This window comes from Nannospalax galili, unplaced genomic scaffold (assembly GCF_000622305.1).
Source record: "Nannospalax galili isolate Female #2095 unplaced genomic scaffold, S.galili_v1.0 scaffold131, whole genome shotgun sequence".
Classification (NCBI taxonomy): domain Eukaryota; kingdom Metazoa; phylum Chordata; class Mammalia; order Rodentia; family Spalacidae; genus Nannospalax; species Nannospalax galili.
The window spans coordinates 434,760-442,509 of record NW_008332088.1 but is presented as its reverse complement, the minus strand read 5'-3'; positions in this window follow the sequence as shown (position 1 = coordinate 442,509).

Genomic DNA, 7,750 nt, shown 5'->3' with positions numbered 1-7,750 from the left:
AATATTTCATTTATTATTTTTATTTTATGTGTATGCATGTATTGCCTGCATGTAGGTTAGGGCACCCATATCGTGCAATGCCCGCAGAGGTGAAAAGAGGCTGTTGGATCCCCTGGAACTGGAGTTAAGGACAGTTGTTAGCTGCCATGTGAGTGCTGGGATTCCAACCCAGGTCTTATGCAAGAACAGTGTTCTTAACCACTGAGCCATCTCGCCAGCCCCATACCTCACAATATTCTTACATATCATCCTTATACTCTTTTTAAATGTGTGTGTGTGTGTGTGTGTGTGTGTGTACATGCTTGTGTCTGTGTATGTAATTTGTGGGTATGTATATTTGCACTCTGCACTAGCGGTGGCCAGATGTTGATTTCAGATATTTTTCTTCTCCACCTTAGTTTCCAGCCAGGGACCAACACTGAATCTGAAGCTCACTGATTTGCTAGGCTAACTGGCCAATGAGCTCTAGGCACCTGCCCGTCTCCTCTCCAAGCCTTACTACTACCAGTGCTGAGATTACCAGCACACGCTGCAGCGCTGGATTTTACCTTGGTACCGGGGATTAAAGTTAAAGTTCCTATGATCATGGGCCAAAGTCTTCACCAACTGAGCCACCTTTTTTCTAACAGAAGAATTTAGTTATAGCATTCGTCGAGGTGTCTTCTGTGCTGAGTCCTTCCAATTAGTTTGTATTTTCTTTCCATTAATGTCATAAATTTCCATTAGAACCAATAACTGAGCTAAGTTATTTATGGTGGCACAGGCTGACTCCTGAGGCTGGGCACACCTCTTATGACTTGGTTTCATGAAACACTTGCTTTTCTTATGCTGCTTCTCTGGGATTCCCCTCTGTATGTTGCTGCTGTGCCCCAAGAACTCCGGGCACAGGTAATACCATTGTAGTTTTCAACTGCGAATAGCCCTACAGTTAACCAATATACCAGACACATGCATGAAAAATCCTGAGCAACTCTACCCAGAGCCACTCAATCCTCTCACTTCTTGGTTCTTCCTCTCTGAGTCCTCAGATGTGGAGAACAGTAGAAAACCATCTTTTCCTCTGCCTATCTACATTCCTGATCACATAATTAGTTCATTAATGCAAGTTTTGTTTTATTTTAAACTGCTAGGTTGAAACAGTTTGCTGTGAAGCAAACAGTAATTAGAATGCAGTTTAATGTCTGAAAACAGAAACTCAATGAAATAAACAGGAGGACTAGTGTGGAGACCGGGTCACAGGAGTAAACCCACAAGGCCATGGCTGCCAAGGAGAGGTTAAAAATAAGTAGAAAGGAAGATTGTGGACCAGAAAGAAAGATGAGAATTCACAGACGAGGAGCGAAGTTTGACACGACTGTCACCTATGGTAACAGGAAACGTAAAACATGTATCTAATAAACTGGTGGAATTTGCTAAGGATTTCCATGCTGAATTTTGAAAATACCACAGACATATTTAGCTAAGAGATTATATAAATGGAGGAAATCATTTTGAAAAGTATTATTTTGAAAAAAAGTGAAAAATGTAAATTTCTGAAGTTTAAAAGTAAAAATATTTGCCAGGCTTGGTGGTGCACGCCTTTAATCCCAGCACTGGGCGGGGACGGGGTGGGGCAGAGGCAGGCGGATCTCTGTGAGTTCAAGGCCAGCCTGGTCTATATAATGAGTTCCAGGACAGCTGGGGCTACAGGGAAACCCTGTCTCAAAAAGACCGCCCCCCCCAAAAAGTAAAATATTGCTCATTTTTATACTACTCAGAATGGAAGATATATTCAGAGCTGTAAAGGGACTCAGAGAAAACACCAACTTCACAATGTTGTCGGGAGACTCTGGCTCAGAATAAAGATGAAGCTAAGGATATGATGGAATCTCTGCTTGAACGCTCCAGATATTCTAAAGTGATGACTCATGGACTCTGTCAGACAAGCCAAGAGGACTGTAAGGCTGTTAAGTGTGTGCTTCAGAGGCAATCACCATGGAAGCATAGATTTCTATGAACCTTAGGGATGCTGTCCAGCTACTGCCTCAGAAAGCTAAGCATCAAGTGAGTTGTCACAGAGAGATTTATGAATGTGACCTTCTTTTCGTGGAGTAGATTATAAATTGATATATTAGAAGCCTAGCATTAAAGGAAATTTGTCAGCTCGGCCTGATAGTGACACGGGAAGTAGAAAATAAGGAAGTCTTTGAAAGCAGTAATGTACCAAGGTAAACTAGAGAATGCTGCAGGACAGTGAGAGGCGCCTTCACGACACACTTGAGAATAATGAGCATGGTGTTTCATATTTGACTCAACCTTTTGTGTTGGGTTTGTTGGAGTAAGATGACTTTTCTCTGTAGTTTAGAAGCATTTACAATAGAGAGGAGCCACGTGGGGAAAAATGGGCCAGAAGTGACTCCCTGAAGCTGGTTTTAAGATTATGAAAACTCAACCTTTTGGTCTTATGACTACATGTATGTGGCTTTGAACTATGGCCAGACATTATCCTTAAGGAAACTGAATTTTTCTCTTTCCATTTAATTATTTTATTTTTTCAGAATTTCATACCTGAGTACTGTGTTCTACCATTTCTTCCCCATTCCAACTGTTCCCATACCCCCACTACCTCTCAATGTTGTGATCCCTTCTTTGATTATTTATTATTTGAAGACATTTACATATATTTATTATATATAATATACTGAGTACAATTAGTGGTGTTTCTGCATACATGTGTTTAGGACTGACTACTTGAGGCTAAATAAGTTGTCAAGGATCTCATCCCTGGAGAAATTGGATTCTTCCTCTTTCAGCAGAAATTAAATGCCTTAGCTCTTCATCTAGAGGTGGGACCTTGCAGAATTTCCCACATCCATATTAGCAGTGTCAACTGGTGCTGTCATTATGCACGTCTATGTTAAGAGATCGTATTGTTGAAATTTTATGTGTGCAGCTTGTACCATTTCTACAGGACCTTATAATACAGGAGGCTTATTCATCCTCTGACTTTTACCATCTTTTGAACCCCTCTTCCATGATGTTCCTTGAGCCTTAGATGTAGGGGTTATAATATAGATGCATCATTTAGCACTGGGCACACCATGGTCACTTATTCTCTGCATTACAGCTCTACTAGTTGTAGAACCTTGTAATACTCTTTACCTATTGCAAAAAGAAGCTCCTTTTATGAGTATTGGGAGGTACACTTATCTGTGCCTTAAAGAATGAATATTTATATTATTGTAAGAAATTATAGTGGTTTAACAGAGTAGGGTCTCTTTTGGGGTCTATGACTTCTCCAGCCAAGGGTATTTGGCAAAGTGTAAGGTAACAGATATGAATTATCTCCTATTGAGCAAGTCTTATGCCCAAATATATAGCTGTTGATAACCCCAAGATAAAAGTACCATTATTCCATCACTAGAGATAATTTTTCTGGTCCAGTCATTGTTTTGGCTTGCAGGCTTATAGCTGGGTAGGACTATTGGCAGGACTAACGGCAGTTTTCATAGCACCTCCCCACAGTAAGAACTAATCCTCAAGGAGGAGGCTTCCAAGGACGTTCCAATTCAATGTCTCCAAATCCCATGTCCAAAATTTGTGGTGACTTCATCAATAGGGTCTTACCTTCAAGTTCTGGGAGACAACTGAGAGAAATGGCAATAGCCTGTATTGTTTTGGGATCTCTTGGACTACTCCAACCAATGACTTGAAGGGAGGTTTTATTTGCCTGGCACTTAGAGTTTTGTAAGATAGACCAGCTACATACACACAGATACACGCACGCACGCACACACACATACATACATAAACACACACACACAATGTCCATAAATCCATTCTCTAGAGCTCCTATTCCCCCTTTCTTTAAGATCCCTTTCTAATTTCCGGGCTTTTAGAGCTACTTCAAGTTATACATTCACATCTGAAAATTAGGAGCTTCAATCCACAATGAGACAGAACATGAGATTTGTCTTCTGGGTCTGGGTTACATTACTCAGTAAATATTTTCCAGTTCCATCCATTTACCTAAAAATTTCATTATTTCATTTTTCTTCATAACTGAATAAAATTCCACTGTGTACAGGTACCACATTTTCATTATCCATCCATCATTTGAAAGACATTTTAGTTGATTCCATTCCCTAGCTGTTGTTAAATGGCCAGTGATGAACATAGATGAACATGTATCTCTGTAGGAAGAAGATCAGCTAAAGAGTGGATCCTATTTCACACAGTCCTTTGCCCACTCATATCAAGAGAAGGCTTGCAACTCCTACCAAGAAGTGCTTGTATCTGGCTTTCCACACAAACTCAATTATAATCAATAATACCCTGTTAAAGTGACCTTGAAAGTCTTCTGAGTACCGGTCAGAACAGGTCTGAAGCCACCATTCAGATTCTTTCTCTCTTTTTCCCCTTTCTCTAAATGCTACTGTTTAAAGTTTAGCCTCCAGGTTCAAAGTCACCAGAGCCATTTGGCGAGACTAGTCATAGGTGCCCCACTCAACAGCTCCCAATGAGGGCTGCCGTCGAATTAGCCCACCCAGACTAAGACAATTCTTCAAAGGAACTTCCAAATAACTTTAAGACACAACATCTGAATCATCTCAGCTATTTAAATTTTCATAGATTAGGTATAAGGAATCATAGCTTCCCTATTGATGCATATTACTCCCAGAAGTCTCTCTCAATATTCATAAACTTAATTAAACTATTGTTGCATACCACAGAATTAGGGATATTTTATTGCATAGCATTTGATAACTGAAACACCAGAAATTGACGATTGATTTTCTTACTTACTCAAATACGATAAGAATCCTATTTAATACTCTGTTCATTCACCTGAGGATCAGTTATTCTAAGTGAAGAATGTCTTGAATCTAAGCACTGACAAACTAAAGCTAAAGGATGACAGGAAAGAAGCTCATGGGCAGTCACAAAAGAATCACTGAAGCTGACAAAATATAGTTGGACCACAGGAACATATAGATCAAGGGCTTAGCCAAGCAGTGCAAGCTGTCTTCAAATATATGATGGGCTGTCATGTGGAAGATGGATTAGACTTGTACGGTAGAGCTCTAGAGAGCAGAACTAATACCTCGTGTGGGTTGGTCTAGGGGAAGATATTTTATACCTAATAAAAGAAAGCATTTTCCTGTAATCAAAGTAATAAAGACTTCTTCTTGAGGTGCTATGCTTGTGCTTCTGTAATTTTCTTTGAACAAACCATGGATATTTTCATCATGGGGATTTTTCTGGAGAAAAATTCTTGTTGAGAACACTAGAGTAGTTATTCAAATACATTCCAAACATGTTTGTGATGCTCTATCTGATATCTATATTTTTAAAATAAGCAATATCCAATGTATGATTTGTGGACCAATTGGAAGAGAAAGAAAATTATTAGACACAATTTTCCAATGATTTTCTTTTTTGAAGACAAAAATACCTCATAACTACATAAAGCTCAGCAAACTCATAGATATAACAATGAAGAATTTGGTAAAGCATCTGTGTGTTTATACATACAAGGATAACAACTCAAAAACTGTATGTTATATTAGCAACGTATAACGCAACATTTTACTCAGATATGTGTAAATACTGTATATAGGTATAGAATTGTATATTTCTACTAAATTTTTCTGATGATGACTTAGAGGGAGGGCTGTCCAGGCATAGAAACAGTATAATAAAACAAAATGAAAAAATTAGGATGCAATTTAAGTGAGGCATAGTATGAGGAAACACAGGGAAGCTAATATGCAAATATTTGGGACTTAAAATATTATAATGGATTTAGGCAAATAGGAATGAAACAGAATAGAAAGTGAGGAAAGGTTCCATAACAATAGATTAGCACCTTACAACATCATGAGCTTTACCTGCATTAGTATGTATTGTTCATTTATTAGGGCAACGCTATAACTGACGTGATAAACAAGATACTAAGGTCTGGAGAAAAGAATGCTGTATTTTTATCTAATTATATAGTCAACTTAGGAGTCCTACATGGTGGTATGTATGAGATCTGTACGGTTCATGAAGGAGGCTTGTTTTTTAAGAAAGGGATGAATGTGTCCACTGTAATAAAAGTCCCCCCAGACATCTTTCCCACTATGCTTTACATCCTTTAATTATGTCTTTCTATTCCTTTCTTTTGTAGAAGATGTATGTTTTCCTCAGCAGCCTATGAAAACTACTGAAAAGGATCAGTCAATAAAATTAACACAGAGAAAGGCTAAATACAGTTTTATCAGAATTTAGAGAGGAGAAAAAGAGAAAATACTGTAAAATATTTTAAAGGAAAATAAATAGTGAAATCCAAGAAGAATGAAGCTGCCTGTGGTGAACATTGTCTGTTTAATAATCGTCCCACAAAACTGCCGGAAACCTTTCTAAAAATATGAAGGGAGCAGGACTGTCCAATAAAAAGACTTTGATCCTTTGGGTAAGAGAACACGGTTTCTGATGCAGCAGATATGCAGTCCTGGGTTCTGAGGTTCTTGGAAGCTTCTGGTAAAGCTTGCATTTGAGGCTTTTTTTCATTTTTTTTCTCTACATTTCACTGATATCATTTATCATTGATGAATCAAACTTCTGTTTTTTGAATACTTTGCTGAACATATAGACACTTACCACATGCCACTGCCCCAATACAATAAATAGTTATTAATTTTTAAAGTTCTGAAAACATTAAATTTGAGAATACCAAGTTAAAAACACAGTTTCACCAGTAGATAAGTGTATTTTCATCTTAAAGGATGTGATAGTGTTAGAGGATATGGAAAAGAATGCACAGTAAGAGGCAGAAAACGGGGATGTTTGAACTGTGGAGGAAGTAAAGGCAGGTCAGGAGAAATTTTCTATTTTCAGATGTGGATTGTTTAATTTATCACTATAATATTTTGATGAAGAGCATATGTGATCGCAAGGTCAAGGCAGGAGGGAAAGATGCCGGGGGGAAGGCTGGGCTTCTGTCCGTGCATTCTTCAGGATATTCTGCTTGTGCTCAATTTTTTTTCTGAATATTTAATACTGCACACACAAAGCTCTCCATATCAGATGAAAACAAGGATGAATCATGTTTGATATTACTGAGAGGAATTGTATATGGGAATAAAGGATGCCTTTACACATTAAGGCCATCAGTCCCATAGCTCAAACTTTCCTTCAGAAATATGATTTAGTCAAAAGACGACGCTTGGAAAGGAGTTCTTTTGTGATTTTTTCCAGTATAGTGAGTTCAATCTCACCACTCACAAATGGCATGACTTAAAATTATTTGATGCGATGATCATATCCCCAAATAAGAATTGTTCACATATTATTAAGATTTATAATGAAGTCAAGCAATAGTTAAATAAAAGATTGACTGCTTTATATGTTTCTAAGAGTGGGACTAATGTTACAAATCACTTGTCTATTTTTATCTCATGTGGTTTGTGATTCATAATTAACATTGTTTTCCTCACCACACTCTAATCCAGCTCCTATGAGCCATGTTTTCCAGCACACCTCAGCATTGGCTGATTGAACATACACTACCATAGTTTCAAACATGATCGCAGCTCTATGAGAGCCCTAACCTCCCTTGAAGTGTCTACACAAGAAAACTCACAATTTACAAAAAAAAGTATTCCTTTTCTTCTTATAACACAAGGTCCCTTCTCTTTCACTTCCTTCTCTGTTGAGTGATAAGAACACCGGTGTAGGCAACTTGAAATGGCAAGCTCAGCTTCCTCTGTTGAACCCCATATTCATT